The sequence below is a fragment of the Tachypleus tridentatus genome, chromosome 1 (genome assembly GCF_004210375.1).
Source record: "Tachypleus tridentatus isolate NWPU-2018 chromosome 1, ASM421037v1, whole genome shotgun sequence".
Lineage (NCBI taxonomy): Eukaryota > Metazoa > Arthropoda > Merostomata > Xiphosura > Limulidae > Tachypleus > Tachypleus tridentatus.
In genome coordinates, this window is record NC_134825.1 from 13,384,032 (window position 1) to 13,410,183 (window position 26,152).

Genomic DNA, 26,152 nt, shown 5'->3' on the forward strand with positions numbered 1-26,152 from the left:
TTTATTTAGAAATGTCTGAAAAGAAAGCTTATAAAATTTAATTAATTTGAAGATATATAAATTGTTATATGGCACAAAATAGGCATATTTTACTTAGTTCTATTTGAATTATGAGGTTTCTATACTTGGATCAACATAAAGATTACACGTGAAATAGTGAAATAAAATGCTTATTAACTGGAAAGTGTTTTCTAAAAGATGGTGTTATTATTTTAAAAACACTGACACGTTTTCTTTGTAATCTCTTACCTTCAGTATTTTGTGATTTTGTTTAGAAAGTGTATTCTGTAGTTTACATGATGAAACTTTAACTTCCATGACGACTTGTTCACAAGGAAATGGAACATGATAAACGAAAGATTAGTTAAAACATTTATTCGTTATTCACGAACTGAACTAGTAATAGGTAGTTGTCAAAGTCAATATTGCAAAATCACGTATAAACTATTTATCGGGTAACATGCTGTCCCATACATTCGTGATGACGACAAGCCCATTTGAAGAAAAAAATGCATCTCAAAATGGCTGGTATGGGTATTAACACTTTTATAAATAAAGCACACAACAATTGTGGCAAACTCTGTCTTTGTTATTCTGAAAATTACCTGAGAAGATTGAAGTGTTGTTATTTTATTTTAATAAAAGTGTTAATTTCCATACTAACCGTCTTGAGATACATTATTTCACAGATTGTTCAAAATGTTTTCATTGTGTGGAAAAAGTGGAAAAACTTGTTAATCGTTGGGCTCATCAGTAACATTAAAATTATATTTTATAACATATCCAAGTTTATAAGTTAACGTTTTTAGCTAGCAAAATTTAGGAATTAAAAAATAAATGTAAAGGGAATTGTATTGATATAGAAAAACGAATAACAAATGAAACAATTTTAGTATAACATACAGCGAGCAATCATTATTCTCATAGTGTTAATGGAATAATATGAAATTAAGTTACCAAAGAACAAATATGAAATAAATAAAATAAAATATTCATAGATATTTAATAATTTAAAATTAACTTTAGAAAGAGATAATGCTTCATTAATTGTAGAAATTCATTTATGGCAACACTGTTATGTCAAATCATTGGTCAATATGTTTTGAAAATTGTGATTACGAAATAAGTTTCTAATGAAAGTGATATACATTAATGTTCAGGAATTTTCAAATTTGTGTTTAAAACTTGTATTTATGTATTTACTCTTCTGATCCAGTAAAAATGTAAAATGATTTATAACAAACAAAGTGTTTCTATGGTTATTGTTTTTAATATAGATTGAAAACAAAATATACCATGGAAACAATTTGAGTTTAAGATCAATATCAAAATATTTGTCTTTGTAACTTTAGTCATTTTGAACTTATATTTATAATCTTAAGAATATTAAACTTGCATCTGCAAAAATACTAAATATTCATTATTGAATCAAATACGTAGAAACACACCATCTTTATTTAAAAAGTTTCAGATAGAATAACATATCTCATGTCTAGAATACTTCGAATGTAACAAACACAAAATAAGTGTTAAAATATCTTTTTAAAAGATTCAAAATAATACGTTTTTCGTAAATGAATAAGAATAAGAAAAAATAATAAACCTTCTTTATTTTTCAAGACCAACTATTCCTTAATATAATCAAAATTAACTAAACCTTATTATTTTCTTCATCGTAATTCACCAGCTTCCTGATCCCAACTTATGTATAACCAGAAACCTAATATCAAAGTAAAACGTTAATTTTATATATCAAATAAAAACGAATGTTTGGAGAGACAAAACACTACATTGGAATGTTTCTGTTATTTACAAGAATATCAAAGTTCAGGGGTCGAATTTTAATTGACACTGTCTTGAGAGAGTAATGATAACCTTTCCATGCCTTCCAATTCACACCATTGGCGTAGCTCTCGTGTTCTCCGTTCAGATAAAGTCCATTTAAGTTAGAGGAATGACATTTTCCATACCACCATCCTCCTTTATATGACTCTGCACAACTACCAGAATACGTGTCGTGGTCACTGTCCTTGGTGGAGAAATTTAACCCATTGTGATACTTCAGACTGTCTCCTTCGTTAAATAAATAAAAGTTTATTTTTTTTACTATGATTTATTATTAAGTTATCACACCACAAATTATGTATACCATTATATAAACAGTTACCACTGGTTATACAACGATAATCAACTAATACGTTAACAACCTCTTAACCTATTCTCTGAAATACAGTTTTGCAAAGAAAAAACAATAATGGTATGAATAATCCTATATAGAGGGAAAACTTAAATCATCAGTACATGAATGTAAAACAACAATGGAAAGCAAAGAAGGCTCCTTTTATCTTACTAGAAAATAACTTGGTGAGTGGCAAACCTGGTGAAACTACATCAGAACACTGATTTGCCAATTAGTGGTCGAAAGACAGTGATAGTGGAGCAACCAAGGGCCAGTAATATGAAACTACCAGGAACTTAATCCATGAAAATTTGTATAAACACCCTTGTGAGGCACCACGATTTCACATTCTCATGAATAATACTTTCACTCAAAACGTTGAGAACAAACGACATCATTATAGCATTTGTACTTTCATTGTACCTTAGTGTCCCTTTATCAACATAAGTAACAATTTTATGTTGTTTGAAGAGAACCTTAAGTAGTTTCTCAAGTACGTTCATAAGGTATGAGTTTCGTTCAGCAAAAGTTCATGAACTTTACAAATATTTACAAGTTTTTCTAGATCGATTCTTCAATTATAGCATTAACAGCTTATCTACAGTGAATATTTAGTTACAAAAAAAGGAAGAGAAAGTTTAAACATGATAGTATTAAATATATAATTAACCTCTACAATGTTAATACCAATTATTTCAATGAAGCAGAGGGCGCTTTTTCTAATAATACGTTATGTTATTTTATTCATCTCCGAGGTTATAAATAGTGTGATTGTTTTTGTTTAAAAGATTTTCTTTCATATAAATCAACAACAAAAACACAGTTTTCTCTTAGTTTTCATTACATTTGCTTTGAAGAGCTTCTAGATCAACAAAATATGTTACAGTTTATTTATATATATGAAAATAATATCTTCAGCACAAAGTAAGAATCTTTGATTATTCGTATCCAAAACAAAATAAAAGCTGTAATAAAAAGAACAAAATATGTAAAGAGATACTAGTTGGATAGATTTTTAAAACGACTGTCGTTTTGCTATGCTTCCCGCCAGTATAGCAGTAAGTTTACGGTTTTATAACGCTAAAATCAGTGATTCAATTCCCTACGATGGGCTCAGCAGATAGTCCGATGTGGCTTTGCGATAAAAAAGACACACATAATCTACCTTAGGTTTGCGTGAAATTCAAAACAAACATTTTGCTATACGTATAAGAATGTGAACCAAACTTTGTGTTGAAAATCGTTTTAAAAACTATCCAATTAGTATTTATTTTGTTTTTGTCACTTCATATACAAATCTAGAAGTATCTAAGGTTCCCTATTTTCCTTTAAAATTTTAATTTTCTTTATCAGTTTTTATATAGCCATGGACATCTTTAAACATACAGTGTAGCTCTGTCAGTGATAAATATAACTTTTACAAGAATTAAAGCCACAATCACAAATTCATAAACTGCAAGCGTTATTTTGGTTACAGTTTGTTAAAACTGCCAAAAGAAGGGTTACATTTTATAAATTTGTTATTGTGATTTTATTTTTTTTATCTCAGTACTTTTTGAAGTAAGATTCCAATTTGATTTTAAAATTAATATTTTTAATACACCTGTATTTTTTCTACTTTTTATGTTATACCTGTATAAAATATATACTTTCCATATAGAAACTGTCCAGTGTCTAGTTATCATTATGTACCACTTTCTGTTAGATTGAATTGGATAGTTTACTTACTGCATGTTATATTTACTTTGTTTAAATAATCTGTATATAATTATCATAATATGAAAAGTGGATACTTTTAAATCAGTCATGCAAAGTGGAAAAATCTTCTAGCAATAGTCTGCGCCATCTAGGAGTCAGCACCGTTTAGATTATCAAGTAAGTAATAGATGAAACAGTAGGTGTTTTAAACATTTTTAATTGTTTTAATGGAGATATTAATGCTTTAGCGTATTATTGGTATATATATGCAAACAAAACTATGCTCAGGAGATAAAATTAACGACGAATTAGACAAAATAAAACAATACTTCATCAAAATCAATAAGATTCCTCCACAGAACGTAGAAAACATTATTCGCACACACCTAGACAAAAAGTAAAATCAACCAACAAAAGTAAATATATCTCACGAATCAAAAAAATCACAAAACCATATACTGCTGCATACCATATATTCCTGACATCAGCAAACAACCAACATTTGGCAAAAACTAGTAACAAAATATGACATTCCAGTAAATACCAAATTTATTCAAAAACCACGCACAAAACTGAGGTATATACTATGTAAAAAGTACACTAACAAACACCACACCAACATTATTTATAAAATACAATGTGATAACTGTCACGACTTCTATATTGGAGAAACAAGTAGAAAAATGGAAACCAGATTCAAAGAACATAAAAAGTCACCTTCACACGTTTTCGAACACTGCAAGTCAAATAAACACAACATAACCATAGAAAACACTCAAATACTAAATAAAGAAACAAACATAAACAAACGCAAAATTAAAGAAGTCTTACTTATACAACAATTCAAGCCCAAAAGAAACCAACACAAAGGAACACCTCCATACCTGTATTAATAAATATAATCCAACACCTAAGCACGCCCTCTACATTCTTACAATCAGTTACACAACTTCCTTCAAACATGTGGTCAGCTATCGGTCAGTTACCTCTTTCTTTGTAAACCTGACAATGACCGAAGAAGATCAAATCGTTGTTCGCTCCTCTATGTAAAAAATTTCTCAACCTAAACCAGCTGTTTTTACATATATATATTATTTACAACCTTTATTGATTTCTACTATTAAGTAATAACTACTGTTACCATTAACTATATTTGTGGTAGAGTTAAAATTGTTCTAAAATAAAGTTCATACTTAGTAATAATGAACAGGATTAATATTTTTTTATGGTTTATGATGATGCTTCTTATGACAGTTTAACTAGATTAACTATCAGAAAAAAATACGATATTCTATATGTGTGATATATCTGTACATAGATGTTAAGGCAAAAAAGTTATTCAGCTTTACCGGTCTAAATAAACACTAAAATATGTTATGAGTAGGTGTACATTGTTAACTAATACAAGCAATATATCCAATTCCAATAATGTTCTACTAATCATTTATATAAACAATATCATTGATCAATATTGTTATTACACATTACCTGCATCTCCTGTGAAACCTTTAACATGTAGACGATAATACAATTCTTCATTATCTATCCTAAACTCCCGATAGAGGGCGAACCGCTTTTCATCTTCTTTGTCTGTCAGATCAAACCTGATTGAATAAGTTCCTTGGTTCGTTAAAGCAAAAATCTAGAAATTTCCTGAGAAAACAGATACATTGATTATTTTTTTATGCAATAATTACTGCAATAAATAAGTTTTTTAATTAATTAACACGAACAATAATAGCTGTCATAACAAGATGTAAAAGTAAAATCTGATGATTAAATTTCACAACATTTATGAGGAATTTTAGTTTCTTCAAAGCAAAGAGTAAAAATTAACGTTTTAATATTTATTACATTTAATATTCTCAATATATTTTACATTATATATTTCTATTGTAGTCGCATACAATTGATATTAAAAAACTATTTCTACTACTGTATTATCATACCCAGCCAGAAATCTTTATCGATGTCTCCAAACCCTATTTTGTGTTCTTGCCATGTTTTGTAAAAGTAATCTGTTGGGTTTCCATAATCTCCCCGTCTTTGAATCACCTACAGAGAACTTTATGTAAATCTAACTGATATTATTTTAAAATAAGAACAATTATAAACATGAAATTGAACTATGTTGTACTTGTGTTATTTATGTTTTAATAAAGAATAAAAATTTAATAGAATTAATATTTATATTCTATGATTTACTTAGCAACATCAATCAGTAAACAACAGTTCTAATATTCTCATTATTTTTTCTTGATCATAATTGAAAAATAATATTTAAATTCCAAATCTAGTTTTATTTCTTTTATGGATCAATAAAAAGGAAAGTAACAGTTTATAAACATTTCTTTTATTAAAACTTTTACCTCAAGATTATAAAAATTGTGTATAACTATGACAATAGAACTTTGGTGTGGTACTTGAGGTATTTTAACTTTAATTTTACGCTGGTGTTACATTTTACATTTAGGTTTTATTATATAATTTATTTTATAAATTAATATTTAATAATTGCTTAGTTCTTGCAACAACAAAGTTAATTAAAAGTTAATCATTTTAAAAGCCATAAATACGATCAGCTAGGTGGTCAGGACAATCGACTTTCAACCTGAGAAACACATATTCTAATCACTCTTTCACTTGACATGTCATCAGTTTCAGGAGTGTAAAAAATGGCCCAGAATTTGCTGTCGTTGTTGTGCCTTCCCTCTAAACTAGGGACGACTAGTGCAGATAGACGTCGTGTAGGATTTTACGAATTCAAAATAAAGAAACCACTTACGATAAGTTTAATTACGAAACTCAGTAATAATTGTACATTGTGTTTGCAAATACAATGTTGTCTGGACTTTACTAATATTATTGACGTCACATAAGTGAAACCTTCGGTATATTTCTAATCAGTTTAAATGAGTGTTATTTAATAGGAGCCGCTTGCATAGTTTAGAGAACATTCGAAGCCTCAGTTGTTAAGGTATTTATATAAGAACCTCGCGAGTAAGTTTTAAGACAAAGTACAAAGTGAAATGGATTTACATGCAGTCTAGATAGAAAAAACCGTGAACTCAGCCGACGTAAGAGTGATTATCTTTAACGGTCGATATTTAAATAGTGTTTCACAACTTAATAGAAATAAGGAGAATGATTTATCCTGTCAAAGGGTGTTCAAAAGTAAGTAAAACCGTCTATATGGTCTTTGAAAAGGAAGACAATTATTTTAAGTTCAGAATAGAATTATGGTACATAACGGAGTAACTTAGGAGAATTATTCACTGATCCTGTTCTGTTGAGAGTAGAGAAAAATTGTTAGTCTTGTCATTGGATTATTGAGTAAGTTTGTAGTTTCCTGTAGCGTTTTGAATATATATATACCATTTCAAAAGAAGTAGAATGTTTACTGTACGTTTATTATTTGAATTTATTGCCAACAAGTCACAAACACCTACCGTTTAATAATCCAAGTATACATTGTTTTTGTTTTTTTGTTTGTTTTTAAATTTCGCGCAAAGCTACTCGAGGGTTATTTGCGCTACTCGTCCCTAATTTAGCAGTGTAAGACTAGAGGAAAGGCAGCTAGTCATCACCACCCACCGCCAACCCTTTGGCTACTCTTTTACCAACGAAGAGTCGAACGCCTTAACACATGCCGGGCCATGCCGGGCTCCCATGTTTACATAAAACCATGACTTAATAAGCCAAGGGAATATGAGACTCATTGTTGGAATCATGTATCGAATGACAGTTTAGCAAATAATTGAGGACATAAGGATCAAACAAGTCCTCATCGTAATTGAAGGCCTTGTTGATGAATATGGTTTACGTAAGTCCTTGGAAATATTTGTTAATTTGAACCTTTGATGAAACTACTGTTGGTTTGATAAAAAGGAGACTGAATTCCGACACAATATATCCTTTGAAATACCCTGGATTCTCGGCCAATCTCATAATGAAGACTGAGAAATGCAAGTAATATGTAAGAATATGGTCAAACATTTCAGCAGGATTGTAATCAAACAATCTAAGTGCTGTTTTGTGTCCAAAAGGCTGAATATTGTGCTTAACATTATAGCCAGCTGTTATTTAGATGTTATCCCTTTTAAGCGTCAAAAGTTACAAGATCAGCAAAAGTAATCAATTAATAGTAAATGAACCAAAGACAGGAGTAAAATACAGTTACTAGATGATGTTATTCAGTTGCTAGTGGGTAAACGATATGTTGATAAAATCTGTTTTATATGATAAATGTCTTATTTCACTACAGCTAAATCCTTTTAAAAGTTCACCATGACTGACAACATATAGAAAGGGAATCTGCCAGTATTATAGTTTCAATGCAATGGACGTGACAAAAGAGTTGCAGGAATTTCGAGAGTAATTCAGAGCTTGCCAAGAAGAAGATGTCAGCAAAACTTGAGGTATAGACAGTGAAAAGGTACTTAAAGTAGATATTGAAGATGAGTTACAAAACTGTAAACAGTCAGCACATCAGGAGAGGCAATAATACAAGAATAACCTCATGAAACCACTGTGTCTAGTCTCTCAGACCAACAGTTACCCAAACTTGTTCTTACTCTGCAACATCCTTATATACTGTTGTGTATAGTCACTTAGCTTTACAGTTATCCAAATTTTTTCTTACTCTACAACTTCCTTTCATAGTGTTGTGTTTATTCACTTAGACCTACTGTTTATCAAAATTTTTCTTACTCTACAACATCCTTACGTTGTGGCGTGTCTAGTAACTTAACTTTACAGTTATCCAAACGTGTTCATACTACACGACATACTTACATACTGTTGTGTCTAGTCACTCAACCATACAGTTATCCAAGCTTGTTCTTACACTATAACATCCTAACATACTGTTGCGTCTAGTCACTTAGCTGTTCAGTTGTCCAAACCTGTTTTTTCACTACAACGTCCTTACATACTCATGAGAAAATGAATTTAAATTATATATGAAGTTGACCTTATTTCTTTGTAAACTTACCGTCCAGCCTCCTCCATCAGTATCCATATCACAGTAAACATCAAAACTTCCTGTAAACATCCATGATTTTGGCCAGATACGATACACTCCACTAGTATGGTTTCCATTAAGAAAAACATCTGTACAGTCTCTTGGTCCAGAAGAGGTTTGAAGGCATTCCATTTCTTGTTAACACAAAGCATATAAAATTGAATTTACGTAAAAAAGCAAAGCAATAATAAAATGTTTTCAAAATTTTGTTTGTTTAGTACACAGCTGCACAAGAGGCTATCTGTGCTCTATCCGCTACGAGTATCGAAACCCGAATTTTAGAGTTGAAATTCTACAAACATACGTTCGGTTTTGTATCGAAATAATTCTATATATTTTAAACATAAGACAAAATGATGTCTCAAGTGATGAATATTTCTAATAGCGAAGTTCTGATAGAAATTTGGAATTACAAAACATTGTAATACAAACTGTATTCACCAATTTAGATATTAACAGATAAGTAATGTGAACGTTAATTTACCATCGCTGTGTATTTTATCTTTAGCTTGTGTAACCAGTACACTGATTGAATCCAGTAGAGTTGATACTGATGTAATTTCACATCGCTTGAGGTTTGTCTCTATCTGACAGCTCTGATGAACCAGAAGAAGAATCATCACAGGTTGGATACTGATCATCATTTGGTTAATTTTAAGTCTCATCATCTGGAAAAAAAATGTTATTCACACAATAAAATATGTTGAAATTTGTCATTTATGAATTTATATTGTATTACAAACATATGCATTTATTTATCTATATATTGAATCTACCTGCTAATAAACTTCACATTTATCCAGAAACTACTAACTTTGGTTTTCACTGTATCGAAGTTTTATCCTAACACAACTAAAATGATTATCATATGATATCAAAGTTTTATAAAACTCTTATAGTTTCAGTTAACTGTATAATAAAATATTTAGATAAAATCTTATTTGTAACAAGTCGCCTCTTTCAAGAACTATATTTTTGTTTCTTTCTTTTAGTTAACTCAGAAATTTATAACAATATAGAAACAAAATTCAAAATAAACAATAATAATCATCTCTACTGTCAAAATAACTCATACTTGATATGTCATAAAACAAAAATTATTAGTACATTTTCTTCCATTTTCGCTTAATTTCTTAAGTTTGCCTTTAAATTTCATTTTCAAACTATTGCGTTCAATATTTTAACATTACTAGCACTTACCTTTATTAAACTGTACTGAATAATAGAGGAAGAACCGATACAATGTTGATGTTATTTCACTGTAGTTCAATCTTTATATTTGACACTGGCCAACAGGGAATTTTGTTTACTCTGTGTTTAATCAGATTCTCAGAAGTCTGATTCTACTGAAAGGAACATTATATTTAGCGTCAGTTTTTATCTTTTCTCTCATGTTACACGACTTCGTCAGACACCAGAACGAGGCTACTACTCAAGAGTTTACCAAATATTACCAAGAAGTCAGTTAGTACTGGTTCTGTTTAGTGAACATCAACAAAGTTCTATTAGAGGTTTCTATCTCAGTAAATAACTTAGAAATTGATTGTAACCTTGTACAACCAGGATTAAACTTCCTTAAGTCTGTGTTAGTTACTTCTAACCTTTTCTAATGTAGTTGGACAAATAAAGAAATACTTAAGTAACTCAATAACAGAATTAAGTATACACAAATACTTTGAAATTCAAAAAACAGACAAAATGGGACAGAATTGCAATGTTTTAAAATAACATTCCGTCACTGTTAATATGGCCTGATGAAGTTGCGACACACCATGTCAGACTATGTTGGTATCACTGGTTGCTTTAACAGCAGTAAAAGACATATTGATTAAAGTGAAAATGAACACATAACGATATATCTAATAATGCCACGAGAACAATGGCGAAAACTGTTTTTAAAAGTACTTTTATCCCATTTTATCTGTTTTGAATTTTAATATTTGTAAACCGTGGGATACCTCTAACATTAAATAGAAAGACGTTATATAAGTGCTCTTTTAAGTACATATTATTAGAAATTAAGTGACAGCCCTATGATTTACTACTGGTCTAAAGGAAAATGGTAATTAAAATAGACATCATATCTACATCAGTATCTGATAAGTGCTTAAATCATTTTACATTATGTTATAAACATCAAGCCTTAGATTAAAGTGATTTATATTGTTATTAAACTAAAGTTTACTCTTATTTTAGACTTCTAGAGAAGGATGAGGTACCAAGGGTTACACTCGTTAGGCTCTGTTATACCTTATTAAAATATTTATTTTATACGGTGTTATGATAAGCGAAAGAAAACGAACAATAATAGTTTTAATATAGTTTAAACTGTTTTTTGTTGTGCTAGTTTCTTTATGTTGACTTTAACCAAAATTATAATTTGAATTTTTACAGCTAATTATAAATAAGTGGTTAGCATTTATTTACTCTAGTTTTAAAAATTTCACATTATCCTGAAGACATATTTGTAAATTTGCTTAATTATCTGTTTAATTTGTTCAGAATATTTGACGAAATAATTCTGTTAACTCATTGCAATAATCAAATCAATTTATTTAAAGCAATATTTATAAGATATTTTGAAATTTAGATTGTACTCTTTAGCTATTCTATTTATTATTCTTCGTTACATTGATAAACTGCCACGCCATTACTCTATTATAATATTGTTATATTAAGATACTTTTACAATCTTAAGGCACTTGGTTTCACAACTTAACCCACTAGTCTCCAAGTTCCACCAGTGTTTAACATAAGTTAAGCAGGACTACATGTTACTGTCGTACACGACTTATTCTAACTGATCTCTGACCTCGTCTGTATTTTAAAAATCTCAAATTAGAATTAACAGTCAATGTATGAGGCCTTCGAGGTTAATTTTAGAACGTATTTACTGAAGTGGGTCAAAAGAGTGACCTTCAGGTTGCTTCTCAACTTTCTCAAACGCTTATTCTTATTTAAATTAGTTGTTATATATAAGGTTTCACTAAATCCAAATTTTTATTTTGAAAACATTTTCCAGCTTTGTTTTCAAATAATGTAGAATGTATTCACTAAAGTAATAATAATTAAATAAAGTAAAAGTGAATTTATAATAAAATGCCACTAAGTGATATTTAGAATTATTTCCACCATAAGATGTGCTTAGAAATAAATCGTCAATATGTTGTACTGAGAATTGCCCCGTACTATTGTGCATTTAGAATTAATCATCCTTATGTTGTAATTATAATTAATCCACTCTGTTATGAATTTAGAATTAATCTACATTATTATATTTTTAGAACTAATCTACACTATTGTGTATTTAAAACTAACATTATGTATGTTCTGTTCAGAATTAATCCACCCTATTTTGTATTTATAATTAATCCACTATGTTGTGCTCCGAGAACAAATCGGCATTTTTCTGTATGTCAAACAATTCTAAAATATTGTTTATTTAAAATTAATCCATCTTATTTTGTATTTATAATTAATCCACTATGTTGGGCTCTGAGAACAAATCGGCATTATTCTGTATGTCAAACAATTCTAAAATATTGTTTATTTAAAATTAATCCATCTTATTTTGTATTTATAATTAATCCACTATGTTGGGCTCCGAGAACAAATCGGCATTATTCTGTATGTCAAACAATTCTAAAATATTGTTTATTTAAAATTAATCCATCTTATTTTGTATTTATAATTAATCCACTATGTTGGGCTCTGAGAACAAATCGGCATTATTCTGTATGTCAAACAATTCTAAAATATTCTTTATTTAAAATTAATCCATCTTATTTTGTATTTACGATTAATCCACTATATGTTGTATCTGTGGTAAATCCACCCTATGTTGATTTAGAACTAACCTACCCTATGCTGTATTTAAATTGAATCTATTTTCTTGTTTATTTCTCCAATCTTTAAGATAATCCAAACAACTTTTGTTGAATGGTGATCCTGTTTCTAACTACTCTATCAATCTCTTGAACTTTGAATCAAGACAGAATAAATTTTCAATAGTTTGTTTGTGATTAGTATTGGTAAGTTGAACAACAAATTTTGCATATAATTATATTACAGTTACTATTGTTGGTGTTAATTAAATGACAAATTTATCTTACAATAATGATTTGACAAACAAAAGTTTTGTTTGTTTGTTTGTTTGTAGGAATTTCGCACAAAGCTACTCGAGGGCTATCTGTGCTAGCTGTCCCTAATTTAGCAGTGTAAGACTAGAGGGAAGGCAGCTAATCATCACCACCCACCGCCAACTCTTGGGCTACTCTTTTACCAACGAATAGTGGGATTGACCGTCACATTATAACGCCCCACGGCTGAAAGAGCGAGCATGTTTGGCGCGACCGTGATGCGAACCCGCGACCCTCAGATTACGAGTCGCACGCCTTAACAAACAAAAGTAATTATTATGTTTTATTTTCTTATGAAGTTACTTGATTTTTAGTTTAACAAATCAAGAAACTTATTCCATCATGTTCATTCTAAGATAAAAAGAAGACGAAAAACTGTTCGCTCTCTGTTGGGTGTTTAGGATAGACAATGAAGATCTTTACTATCGTCTCAATGTTAAAGGTTACTCAGGAAGAACCAGGTAAAATTTTTAACTATATTAATGAATGATATCGTTTAAAAAGATGTTTGCTGGTACATTCTTAGAGTTAGAAATATTGTTTGTATTATTTAACAATATACACCTACTCATACGATATTATAGTGTTAATATATACCTGTTAACGATGAATACATTATTTTTTACCAACTACATGCAGGCATATCACAGATACAGAATATTACAGTTCTATTAATATTAAGCTCAGTTAAACTACCAGTTAACTCAACTAGCATTGAAGGAATCATATCAACCAATCTCCGGACAAAAATAGTGCTTCCATCTTTTGTCTTTATTGAAAAAGAATTCCAATAAATTAATTTCTACAATTCCTGGTCATGAATCTCTATTTCAACTAAAATTTCAAATCATAAACATTTATCACGATTGTATTAAATTTAGTTCAGATTTTATATTGATATATTTAATTAATTTGATATTATTTCAATTAAAATTATGATAACAATGATTGTTAGGTAAATGTTCTGCTTATGTTGATTATTCCCTTTAGGTTCAGTTCTAAATAACTACATTCAGCTGGTTAAAATAATATCATATTATTTATTTACTTGAAGTATTTTATCTCAAATACTTTATTTATCTCTCATAATTATTGTCTGAACATTTTTGCTAACAACACATTTTGATTATTTTACAATGTTTTTGTTGTCATTATGATTAATCTGTAAGATAATTTTTGCCGATGATTAAAGTGTAAGGTATATGTTACAGTAAGTCCTCTTTAACAATATGGTATTACATCTATTATCTTACACGTTTGTTTTCCGACTCTGTAATGTGCCTAATGGTGTCCCAAGTCTCTAATATGTGTATTTTTTGTTTTTTCTCCAACAAATCGTTGTCATATAATTTTAAGTAAATTTTTGACATATTGCAGATAGTTACTTATCAAAATTTATTAACATCTTGATGTTATGTTACTGATCCATGTTACAAGAAACGGGTTTGGTGGACACAATGTGTAAAGATTTTCTACAAATGACAAGGATAATGACATTTACGAAACAAGCTGTGCCCAAACCTTTAAATGATCTTGGTGGTACGACAAATGTCATGATTCCAACCTCAATGGACTATACATGAAGAATAGTTATGAGAATTATGCTGATGGTGTGGAATAGAGTACATGGTAAGGACAGAAATACTCAGTTCCAGATGTAAAGATGAAGATACGACTCCGATGCTGAAACCAGTATAATATGTCAGGAACATCAAACCAATTGTATTTGTGATTCTTATTTCATTGATAAGAAATAAGTCTTTGATGTTTGGAGAGACTGCTTTAATTATCTTTGAAATAGTAGTTGCAAGATTAATAATAGGGTATAAAATAATCCCAGGGCTAAGAAACTACACAGAATTACTTTATGTTAATAGATGTTCCAATTTGTATGATCAAAGTAATAATTCAATGCTTCTAATATTAGTTTAAGAATCCGTATGTTTGAAAGTCAATTTAATACTTAAGGTAATTATATATACAAAATTAATAAGAAATAATGTTACCGGTAGGTGATCGCGTGACAATATAGTGTTATTGTTAGATTTATCTAAAAACAACGAACTAAAAGTTTTAAATAATAATTTATAAATGGAATAATTTATTTGCATATCATGGTAATGGTAACAATAGTTTTGTAGATCACCGTCGTATTTCCCATTGTAAAATAGCATCGAGATTTGTATACTAATTACGTTACTGAAACTGTTCCTGAAGAATGGGTACAGTTTTTCTACAAAGAACAACAATAATGACATTAATGAAACAAGCTGTGCCCAAACCTTTAAAGTATCTTGGTAGTAAAAGAAATTTCATCGTTCCAACCTTAATGCACTCTATATGAACGGTAAAAACGACAGTTATGCTGATGTGTATATGTAGTAACAACGTGACTCACATGATGTTGTCTTCAGTAGATAGTTATAGTGAAACAATGATACCTGGTAGCGAGAGTTTGCGAGATGTGTCAAAATACACAAACTATTGTATTGTCGTTAATAAAACGCAGTACATGATACAGGACTAGAGAGACATATCATATACAAAATATAAATGAATTGTATTGAACATATTTCTCCTAGATGTAGGAGAACTGGATATTCAATCATTATTTTTACGATTCGGTTATTTTTCTTTATCATAAGACGTTTTGTAGATTTCCATGGATCATGCCTTGAGTCAAATGGGCGGATATAGATCAATTGAAGTAATTTTCACTGACCGTAGACGAGAAAATACTCATTTTGCATCTTGGAGCTAAATAACATTGACCCGAGCAGGCACCACAATCCCAAAACGAAGGCCATTACTTGAAGTATCAATTGCGACAGGAAGAGGAGATGTTCACTTGTCAACTCGTTTATCCTCTCACAGAAGCACAGAAAGATCTGTCTGTAGAAGGAGATATATGAGATATATCGGAGATGCAGCAGAGAAAAATAAATTTCCAGCTCCTTTGTACGAAATGGTACTTACAGTTTACAAGCACTGTACCTTCTTCTCTAAAGCAAGATGAATGAAAATCATTACAGTTAATGTAGTGAGGGTCCATAGTAGCACTCAAAGATATCATGGTCTTCACAACCACAACGAGTACAGTTCACAGAACTACAACAATATACCTTTTTATGACCTAACTGCTGACACTGATGACATCATAGAATGATAGGAATAGATAGCCATAATTAACAATGAAGTTATCCTGGAGATGTAAACATCGAAATGACAACATTGGCAGCATAATTCCATCTTTACGAGTAGATATACATCACACTGCAGAAACTACTTGGCAGGAGACACCAGCAAAGCTCTCTGAATTATGGCGTTTTTCAAATCCCCCTAAACAATAATTTCTCATAAAGAATTCACAGCTGCATGAAAAGTAACTTCAATTAGTATATCCCTCATATATATCCTTGGAATTTAGAAGAATTTTAGTGTGTTTTCTTGTAGATGTTTCCACACAAATGCCCATAGAATGTAGCTTTTTAATTGACTTTAAATAGCCATCAAACCATTTCATCTCTTATGAATAAAAAAAGGAAGACATATGTCCTAACTTGTTTTCTGACAAAAAATGGAAAAAAAGAATATGAAATGCAGAAGCAAGATTCGTTTAATATTGATGGTCAGAGTCTTCAAGACGTTGTCATTTACCAATAAGATAAAATGTACATTATTTTATTTTTGTATAATTGGGTATCCATAATAAAAGGAGAATGATTCGGTGTCCTCTGATTACACCCATCATGAAGTCCTTCGAAGGGACACATATACTATACTCAAATACCAACATCAGACACAATGTCCACAGCACACTTTGAGAAAATCAAACACTGGTGCTCAATTGACCCTAGCTCAAAAGAAAAGGCCGACTGGTTCTAAGGATGACCAACATAACGCTATTCGCTTGCATTATTCAAGGGCAAATTTGTCCATTATAGTGCCCGTGACACCATCCAACAATAGGATCATTTACTCCCATTTACAGGTCGTCACGAGTGGTAAACACATGGATAGATGTTTAGATCCAAGAGGAAGTAAAGTGAAAGTACAGAACTTTCTCTGGGAGGTCTTCTCACCACATACATGAATTTACCTAGAGGAGTTCATTGATGTCACAAAACAATAATCGATTGATACAAAGATACTTAAAAGAACTTGTTTGAACTGTTGACATTTAATACGTGGTTCAAACATTATCCTGGTTATGTATAAACTTGTAGATTGCTACAGTATAATGATATAATTATGAGATTTTAGATGGCTAAATGGAATTTCAGAAATAAACTGAAAAAGTTGAATAAAGAAGAGCCTAACAGAGCAAAATGAGACTTCCAACAATTTACAAAAATTAGCATAGTCAAGGGCTCTGTGGTATAGACTAGATGAAGTATACATAGGATTAAATAGGAAAAACCATATATTTATATAGACATACACAGAATGACTATCTGAACAAGAAACTGGACTGTGTGTAACAGTACATAAAACCTCTGTATTGAACAGAAGAACATAAGAGTCGAATAGGAAGACTTGAAAAAGAAATCTATCTTAGAAGCTATATTCTGTTTCAGAAACTACAACTACTAATAAAACATTTTCGTTTCAATTTGTTGGGATAAAAAATATCAAAAGCTAGAGAACATTTGGTTGGAGGAAAATCAGCATAATTCATTAGACTGTTTCAGTCGGCTATACGGATCACAGTGACAACCAAAATGGGGAAACTAAATTCTAGTACTAGTTAAAGTAAAAGATAAAGTAGACACATTTTGTTATAAACATTACCTTCGTATCTATTTGAACATGGTAGTACAAGTCCTCACTATCTATCCTAATGTCCTGATAGAGGGCAAACAGATTTCATGACTCTAAGATCAATCCTAATGTAATGAGTTCATTGATTCGTTAAATTAAAATGCAGTAATTTTTAATAAAACCAAGATATTGTAATTAACTTTGGTTTTAAAATTAATGCTAGAAGAAATAAATTTGTCAATTAATTAAAACCAACCATAATAACAGACATAATTCATTACATACTAGAAATTTGGTTCATAGAAATCAAAATATTTATAAATTACTTCAATTTCTCTAAGTGAACAAAGAGAAAATTATTTTAATATTTGTTGCATGGGATATTTTATCTGTATTTTACACATTTTACTTCTATTACATTTACATGATAATATCAGCTTTTTCTCTACAACTATATCATTATACCCCGCCAGAAATGTTTCTTCATGTCTCCCAAGCCCTTTTTATATTCTTGGCATAACTTGTAGAAGTAATATGTGAAGTTTCAATAATCTTCCATTACTGGATCACCGAAAGAGTCAAGAGATATTGTTTATTTTGATTTCAATAAAGTGAATTAAAAATAAGAAAGATGTAAAATTAAATTTGAATTTCCTTGTACTTATATTTTTATAGCTTTAATGGATAGTGGAATACTCAATAGAATCAAAAATGTATATTTTAAGTTATACAGAGAAACCTGTTGTATATAGAGCACAGATAGCTAATTATACACCTTTGTACATAACTTCAAAAAAGGAAAATGTAGAAATCAAGTATAACTTTTATAATATAACTTCTTAATCTTCCTTGGGTTCTTTTGAATTTTTATATTCCATAGAAAAAAGCTGGTATCATAACTTGAAAAAAAGATTACACATTACTTTAACCCTTTCAACAAAAGTAAACCTGGTGTGAAAAACTGATTTGTTCTGACATAACCACAGGATGAGAAGAAACGTAATTTTAAATACACTCATTTAAATAATGTATTACTTTAAACTATGTTGTATAATTAATTCCATTCATGGCAGGAATTTATCTACTAGATATATGATTTAAGTAATGATACCCAGAGGCATTCACATAGGAGGGACTGAAGCTTGCTCCAGCTTCAAACCAAGTAAGGAGCGAATAGTTCCCCTGAATAAAAAAAATATATGTTTACCAGATTAGGAAATTCATTAAATTATAATTCAGAAGAAATACGGTTCTTTTCTTAGTTATCACTTAGAAATATAAATGATTATCTTCTGATGGATGGATGTAAATATACAAAAGTTTCTGATCGTATTAATCTTGTTAGCCAAACGTAACCCAAGTTCAACAACATATTGAAGAAAATTGATAAATCCAGGACAAATGAGAAAACCAAGCTATTTGTTAGATATACAAGAGATTTTGGTATTGGTGTTATTACATAATTTATTTTGTGAGTTAATATTTAATAATTGTTCAGTTACCATAAAGGAGAGAGTTTATAGATATTAATTGAAAAGGCGATAGATACGATGAGCTTGGTTATGTAAAACAATAATAATCATACGTTTTGTTTGCGAGTACATTGTTGTCTGGACGTTACTAATATATTTGATGTTACATTACAAGAGCAATCAGTATTTTTCTCTTCACTTTAACTGAGTATTGTTGAATCTGCGACACTCACGTGGTTTATTAATATTCGAGGCCTCCGTAGATAAAGTATTTATATAATAGGTTCGCGAGCGAAATTTAGACAAAGTACAAAATAAAGTGAAGCCACGTGCAGTATAAACAGGAAAAAATGAATTTAGCTAGCGTGTGAGTTATTGGCCTTAATTAGTTATTAGCGTTATAACTGTAAACCATTGTAATAATTAAGTTAATAATACATATTTGTAACTTATTCTAAAGATGACACAGTATATACCACGCGGCTGGTACAGCAGGTTTTACCAGAAAACATTACATAGAACAATAAACCCAATGTAATTATTGTTAAAATGTTATGTTAAAATAACTATCATCACTTTTTTCTTACCTGTAAATTATTAGATACACAGACTGTATATTTTATTTATATAATTATTATAATATTTTTATCATAAGAACATTTTTACATTATTTTAGTTTAGTTTTAGCTCATCAACACGAATTAAAATTTAACATTAATTTAATAAACTTACAAAACTAACTCTTAATTTTCAATTAGTAATGATAGAATAAAAACGAGAAAAGAAAGAAAACCACCTAATTAATCTTATGTTTATCAAAGAACTTTAAATAATGATTTGTAAAAAACGTTCATGAACAGAAATTCCATACTTTAAATAGTACCATCATGGAACAATTATCTCAATTTGTACAACTGAACATCCTTCATACATACCCAAACCATCATTCAACAAGTTACAATTATAACATTGTGTTGCTTTCTATTAATTGTATTCTCTTATCTTACTGAAAATTATACTGACGGGAAACTTCTGGACAAGATGATTATCGTGACAGATTTGTCATACAGGAGAAAATGTAGAAGGATTTTTTTAAATTTAATTAGTTGTAACAACACTGTTATGGTTTATCAGTTTCTAAGTCCACCCAAGTGATGTTCTGTTCCTAGTGGTAGGGCAAATACAATTTTAGATTGTATATACAGAAATACAAGTCTAAAGAGATTATAATTTATTTGTAGATGTCACTGGTTAGGCTATTTTTGGAATACTGTGTTCAGTCTTTATCCACATTACATCATTTTGTTAGAAATGGTTCAGAGAAGGGTTACTAGAATGGTGCCAGGAATGAAAGGGTTGTCATGAGAGGAAAGGATGAAATATCTTAAATTGTTTTCTTTTGAAAAAAAAAGAGTTAGGGATAATTTAACTGAAGTGTTTAAAATTGTACAGGGAGTTAATAGTGTTGATGCATCATCGTTTTTAATACTTGATTTTGGTAAGGTAAGAGTTATTTTGTGATCAGACATTTTATTTTTATAACTAGGTGGTTTGTCTTTGGAATCGATTGACTTTGGATGTTGTAGAGGTATTAGTTTTTAATGGATTTAAGAAAACGCTTGCTGTGTACATCAATGATTAGGGCAAACTTTAGGAATGTTTTTACAATTAATTTATCAATACATTTTATTTAGTTTAGAGGCTGGAACAGCCGAGATGGACCATTAAGTTACATCTTGTCCCAAGACGTTATGGTATGTTAACAGTCAGTAATGAAAAGTATTACCACTTCTAGATAAACTTCATAAGAACTTTTACCTTTGGTTTTTAGGTTTTATTTAGCCCGAGAAACGAAGACCTCAATGGACGCAACTATTCCGATTACACTGCACAATAATTTTTTTGAAAAGTTTTGCTTCCTGAAAAGTTTTTGCTGATTACGACAGGTACCTGGTGGGTATGCAGAAATATAGTTTTGGTTTTGCTTCATCACGTACGAACTCTGGGAAATAGACAGTTAACTGTTTACCGGCAATAACGTATTTAATTTCGTTTATGTTTCTGATACGCTATTAAGTTTAACATAATTAAAAGTGTTTTGCTCCTGATTTTCATTTGTATTCAATGTCCGGTGCATCACGTTGCAATGCTCAACAGAAGACAGCAATTCTGGACGGTATCTGACCCAAAACTTGGACCAACCCAGAAAACAAACCAAATAAAGACGAATCAGTTATGTCGAGAAAACCCACTTGTAGAGAAATATATATGTAAAAACGGCTCGTTTGGGTTGAAAACCTGACGATGACCGAAGAAGGTCGAAACGTTGTTCGCTCATCTTCGTAAAATATTTTCTCAACCCAAACGAGCCGTTTTTACATACAAATAAAGACGAATGTTATCATTTTCAAAGACTTATTTTATTTGTTGCCGTCAAATAAAGAACATTATATAAATAGTTCTAACAGACAAAATACAGAAAAGTTTACGAAATGTATAAAGTTAATAAACTGGTGATATTATGAGAAAACAGAACATTTGTGGTAAGTAACATAAAACAACTACAAAATATGAAGGTCTTACCAAACGTAGCTCTGATATATAGTTGATACAATTAACATTTAATATGGATTTTTAATTTTGTTTTAGATACCTGAATTTTGTAAGGAGGGTTTTATAAAACGATAACACTGTATTTCATTAAGGACCTAATTAGGGTTAGATTAATTTAATGTATAAAAACAAAGGTAAGTCATTTAAATATACAGAAATAACACAACCTGTCTGATCTATGTAGGAAGAAGCAATAACAAGATTAACATTGATATATAGTCATGTGAAAAAGTTAGGACACCCTATGAAAGCCTGTGTATTTTTGTAACATTTTTGGATATATAGATATTTAATCTCAATTTTAACAATACTGAGAGATTGTAGGAATATAACTGAACAATAACAAACAAAACTGAAGAAAAGACTTCTCAAGATCCTCTTTAAGTGTAATTCTACAAAAATGCATATTCTAACTGAGGAAAAAGTTAGGACACCCCACATTTATAAATGGCTCAACTCACACACAGGTGTATCACACCAGGTACACATGATTAGAAGATCGTTACTCAGCATTTTAAATGAGGCTTGCCCTATTTAAACTTCAGACATTGAGTTTGGTGTGCTCCTGACTGTTGAAATGAGAGTGAGCATCATGGTGAGTCAGGGATTTAAAAAGATCCCAAAAGATTTTGAAATCAGCCATTCCACTGTCCGGAAAATAGTTAACAAGTAAAGGGCTTTCAAAACAACTGCCAAGATGCCCAGGTCTGGTCGTCCAAACAAGTTCACCCCGAGAACATACCACAAGATGCTAAAAGAGGTCATCAAACACACCAACATGTCATCACGGAACCTACAGCAGGCTCTGGTTACTGTTGATGTGAAAGTGCATACCTCTACAATCAGAAAGAGACTGCACAAGTTTAACTTGCATGGGAGGTGTGCAAGGAGGAAACCTTCGCTCTCTAAGAGAAACATCAAGGCCAGACTGAAGTTTGCCAGAGAGAATGTAGACAAAGACCAGGACTTCTGAAATAATGTTCTTTGGACAGATTAGTCCAAAATTGAATTATTTAGACACCAGAACAGAGGACATGTTTGGCGCAAACCAAACACAGCATTCCAGGAAAAGAACCTCATACCAACTGTGAAGCATGGAGGTGGAAGTGTCATGGTTTGGGGCTCCTTTGTTGCAACAGGACCTGGACAGCTCACGATCATAGTTTCCACCATGAATTCTACTGTGTATCAGAGGGTGCTTGAGGATCATGTGAGACCATCTGTACGAAAATTAAAGCTGAAGCAGAACTGGACCCTGCAACACGACAATGACCCAAAACATACCAGTAAATCCACAAATGACTGGCTGAAAACTAAGAAATGGATAGTCCTGGAATGGCCGAGTCAAAGCCCAGATCTTAATCCTATTGAGATGCTGTGGGGTGACTTGAAACAGGCTGTACATGCAAGAAACCCCTCGAACATGTCACAGCTGAAAGAATTCTGCACTGATGAGTGGGGCAAACTTTCTTCAGACCGATGTTAGAGACTGGTAGATGGCTACAAGAAGCGTCTCACTGCAGTTATTTCAGCCAAAGATGGTAACACTAGCTATTAGGGGGTAGGGTGTCCTTACTTTTTCCTCAGTTAGAATATGCATTTTGGGGAATTACATTTAGAGAATACCTTGAAAAGTCTTTTCTTCAGTTTTAATTGATTAGTTATATTCCTATAATCTCTCAGTATTGTTAAAATTGAGATTAAATATTTATATATCCAAAAATGTTACAAAAATAGACAGGTTTTCATAGGGTGTTCTAACTTTTTCACATGACTGTATACTTGGATCTTCTCGTTGCACACGTACGTGGACTACAAGATTTCAGTTACATTGTTCATCAGAGTTATATGATGTAGAAGTGTATCACGTCCAGTTGTTACTATAACAGAAAGAAAAAACAACAACGAATGGACTCTAACAGTTTCTTAAACCACAATTCTTCTAATAAAGTATTTTATTTTAAAACCAAATATTTCCATTCTCCCTGACACTGATTAAATTTCAACGTAGATTTTTCTGAAATCATATTTGTAGGTTTAAATACTCAGTAACGTCTAATATTTCTTCCTCAGACTTACCACTAAACCACAGTCTGTTACCACTAAACCATCAGTTGTCAACAATATCAAAATAAACTTACCTTTTAAAACGAATTTTTGTTGGTATAACTGCCGTTAGTAACTGATGTCTTTCAAAATAATATGACGTTTCAATTTTAGACAATAACGAACAGAAGTCTTTGTTAAAGTCTCGTGAACTTTAGTTGTTTTAATTTGTGTTCTCTCTCTAATAGCGAGCTTAGAGTCACGTGATCGCTTTACGCATCTATTATTGATATTATATATACTAATAAATAAACCTTAACAAATTATACTTTAAACCTGTGATTTTCAATGGGGTCCACCACTTTAACACTCACGGGAAGAATTTCAAGTCGGATGGAAGGAAGTTTGGCCAGCAGAGGGTTATATACTTTCACAAACCTTTCCTTGGACGCCACATGCAGGTTTAATTCACCGTCCTTGAAACCCGAGCCAGACGTTGTTTGCTACCATCTGGTTAGCGACAGGTCAACTACACTCATGACTGGTGTGCCGTGACGTAAACAGTCCTGTGTTTTCATGTTATTTCTTCAGGTTTTATTCCAGTATCAGTAATTTGTACCATACATATGTATTCAGTATTGAGTAATCTATTAGGTGATGTTGTGTTATTAGTTTGACACACCATAAAAACCTGCTAAATTACTAAAATCTAAGTTTTTTGGCGGTGTGTATCTTATAACATAGTGGAATAATGTTTTTGTAAACATGGGATCGTGGGTGTACATACCGGCAGTTTTCGTGGTTGTGGGTGATTTTATGGATATCATGGTAGCAAATGATTCTCATATATGTCTCATATCCACATGTAGCTAGTTGTGGGCCACTATTCTATTTAGAATTAATATTAGTAAGTTATATCCAGAATTAATACACTGTATGCTGTATTTACAATTCATTTACTTATAGTCTATACAGAATCATCAGTATTTTGTATTCAAAACCAATTTTCAATGGTCGTGTATAAAAATGTATATATACAATAATTAAGATACTCCAAATAACATTTATTGGGTTGGTCTTATTTTTAAATATCCTAATAATCTTTGAATCAAGACAGAATAATTTTTCAATAGCAGGTTACTGATAATGCAGATGATGTCATGTTTTATATCTAAATACTAGAAATCATTTAGTTATTTCATTATCTATACCAAGATAAAAAAAAATTATTAAAAATTAAGACTTACGGTGCTGAGGAAAAGTCAGTACGCGCGTCCAAAAATCTACTTAGTTAATATAATTGTGGTATGTACCACGTTTATCACTTTGGTTACTATAGTTATTCATATTTAGTAAATTTACTGCTATGTATTAAAGACAACTGTAGACAGCTGAAATATATATTGAATTACTTAATCTTAGTACTGTACATTATACAAACATATATAATTTTATGTGTAATTTTGTATGTCGCAGGTTTTGGCTAAATGTCTAGAGAACAGGTGTATTAATACCTTTTCTTTCTTCTGCAAGGTTTTTTAGGGGTACTTTAATGTACTTAAGATATTTACGTATTAAAACTGATAATGTTATAGTGGTTTTCGTTGGCTTTAGTTGTGAAAGTGTATTTATTGCTTCACTCATGAAGTTTATGAATCCATGAAAACTTCAATTATTATTGACATTTGTATCAACTGAAAATACTGTATTTAAAACTCTATTATGTTGTTTTATAACATAATTCAACTGGTTTTAACTTACACATAAACAGAATTATCTGAAGGTTTATAACTGTAACAAAGTTAGAAAGTGTAATAACATTTTAAAAAATGAATTTATCAGCTTATTTATCTATCGGTGTTTTCTTGTCAAGATTTTGAGTATGCGTTTGTGTGAAAATACCTGGAGTGAATTTTATTTCTGGTTGTTTATTAGTTCACAGCGCTGTGAAAGATGACTGGGATTTATCTTCATTTCATTATTTTTATAGTTTCATATGTTTATATGAATGATTGTATCAAGTCACTTTTACTACGTTTTCTCGTGACTTTCCGTCATTCATATTGATAATTTAGGTCCATTATTTAGATGAATGTCAGATTTAAATGTACAAAAGTAGAAAAGGTATAATTTGTTTATATTTTCATAATGATAAAGAGTTTTTTTTATGTTTCATTTTAACACATTTAAGGTTGGTGATTTCAAAGGACAAACTAAGTGA

The 26,152-nt window shown here is 30.6% G+C and overlaps 1 pseudogene across 1 annotated transcript; it reads right to left on the reverse strand.

Annotated features, from left to right (window-relative positions):
• Positions 1-359: 359 nt before the first annotated feature.
• On the reverse strand, positions 360-24,319 carry LOC143241824 (techylectin-5A-like; annotated as a pseudogene). The gene is made up of 7 exons (XR_013022303.1): positions 24,027-24,319; positions 10,101-10,243; positions 9,385-9,568; positions 8,871-9,034; positions 5,827-5,932; positions 5,366-5,530; positions 360-2,073 (listed from the first exon to the last, which is right to left on the reverse strand). The product of XR_013022303.1 is annotated as a techylectin-5A-like (transcript).
• Positions 24,320-26,152: the final 1,833 nt, after the last annotated feature.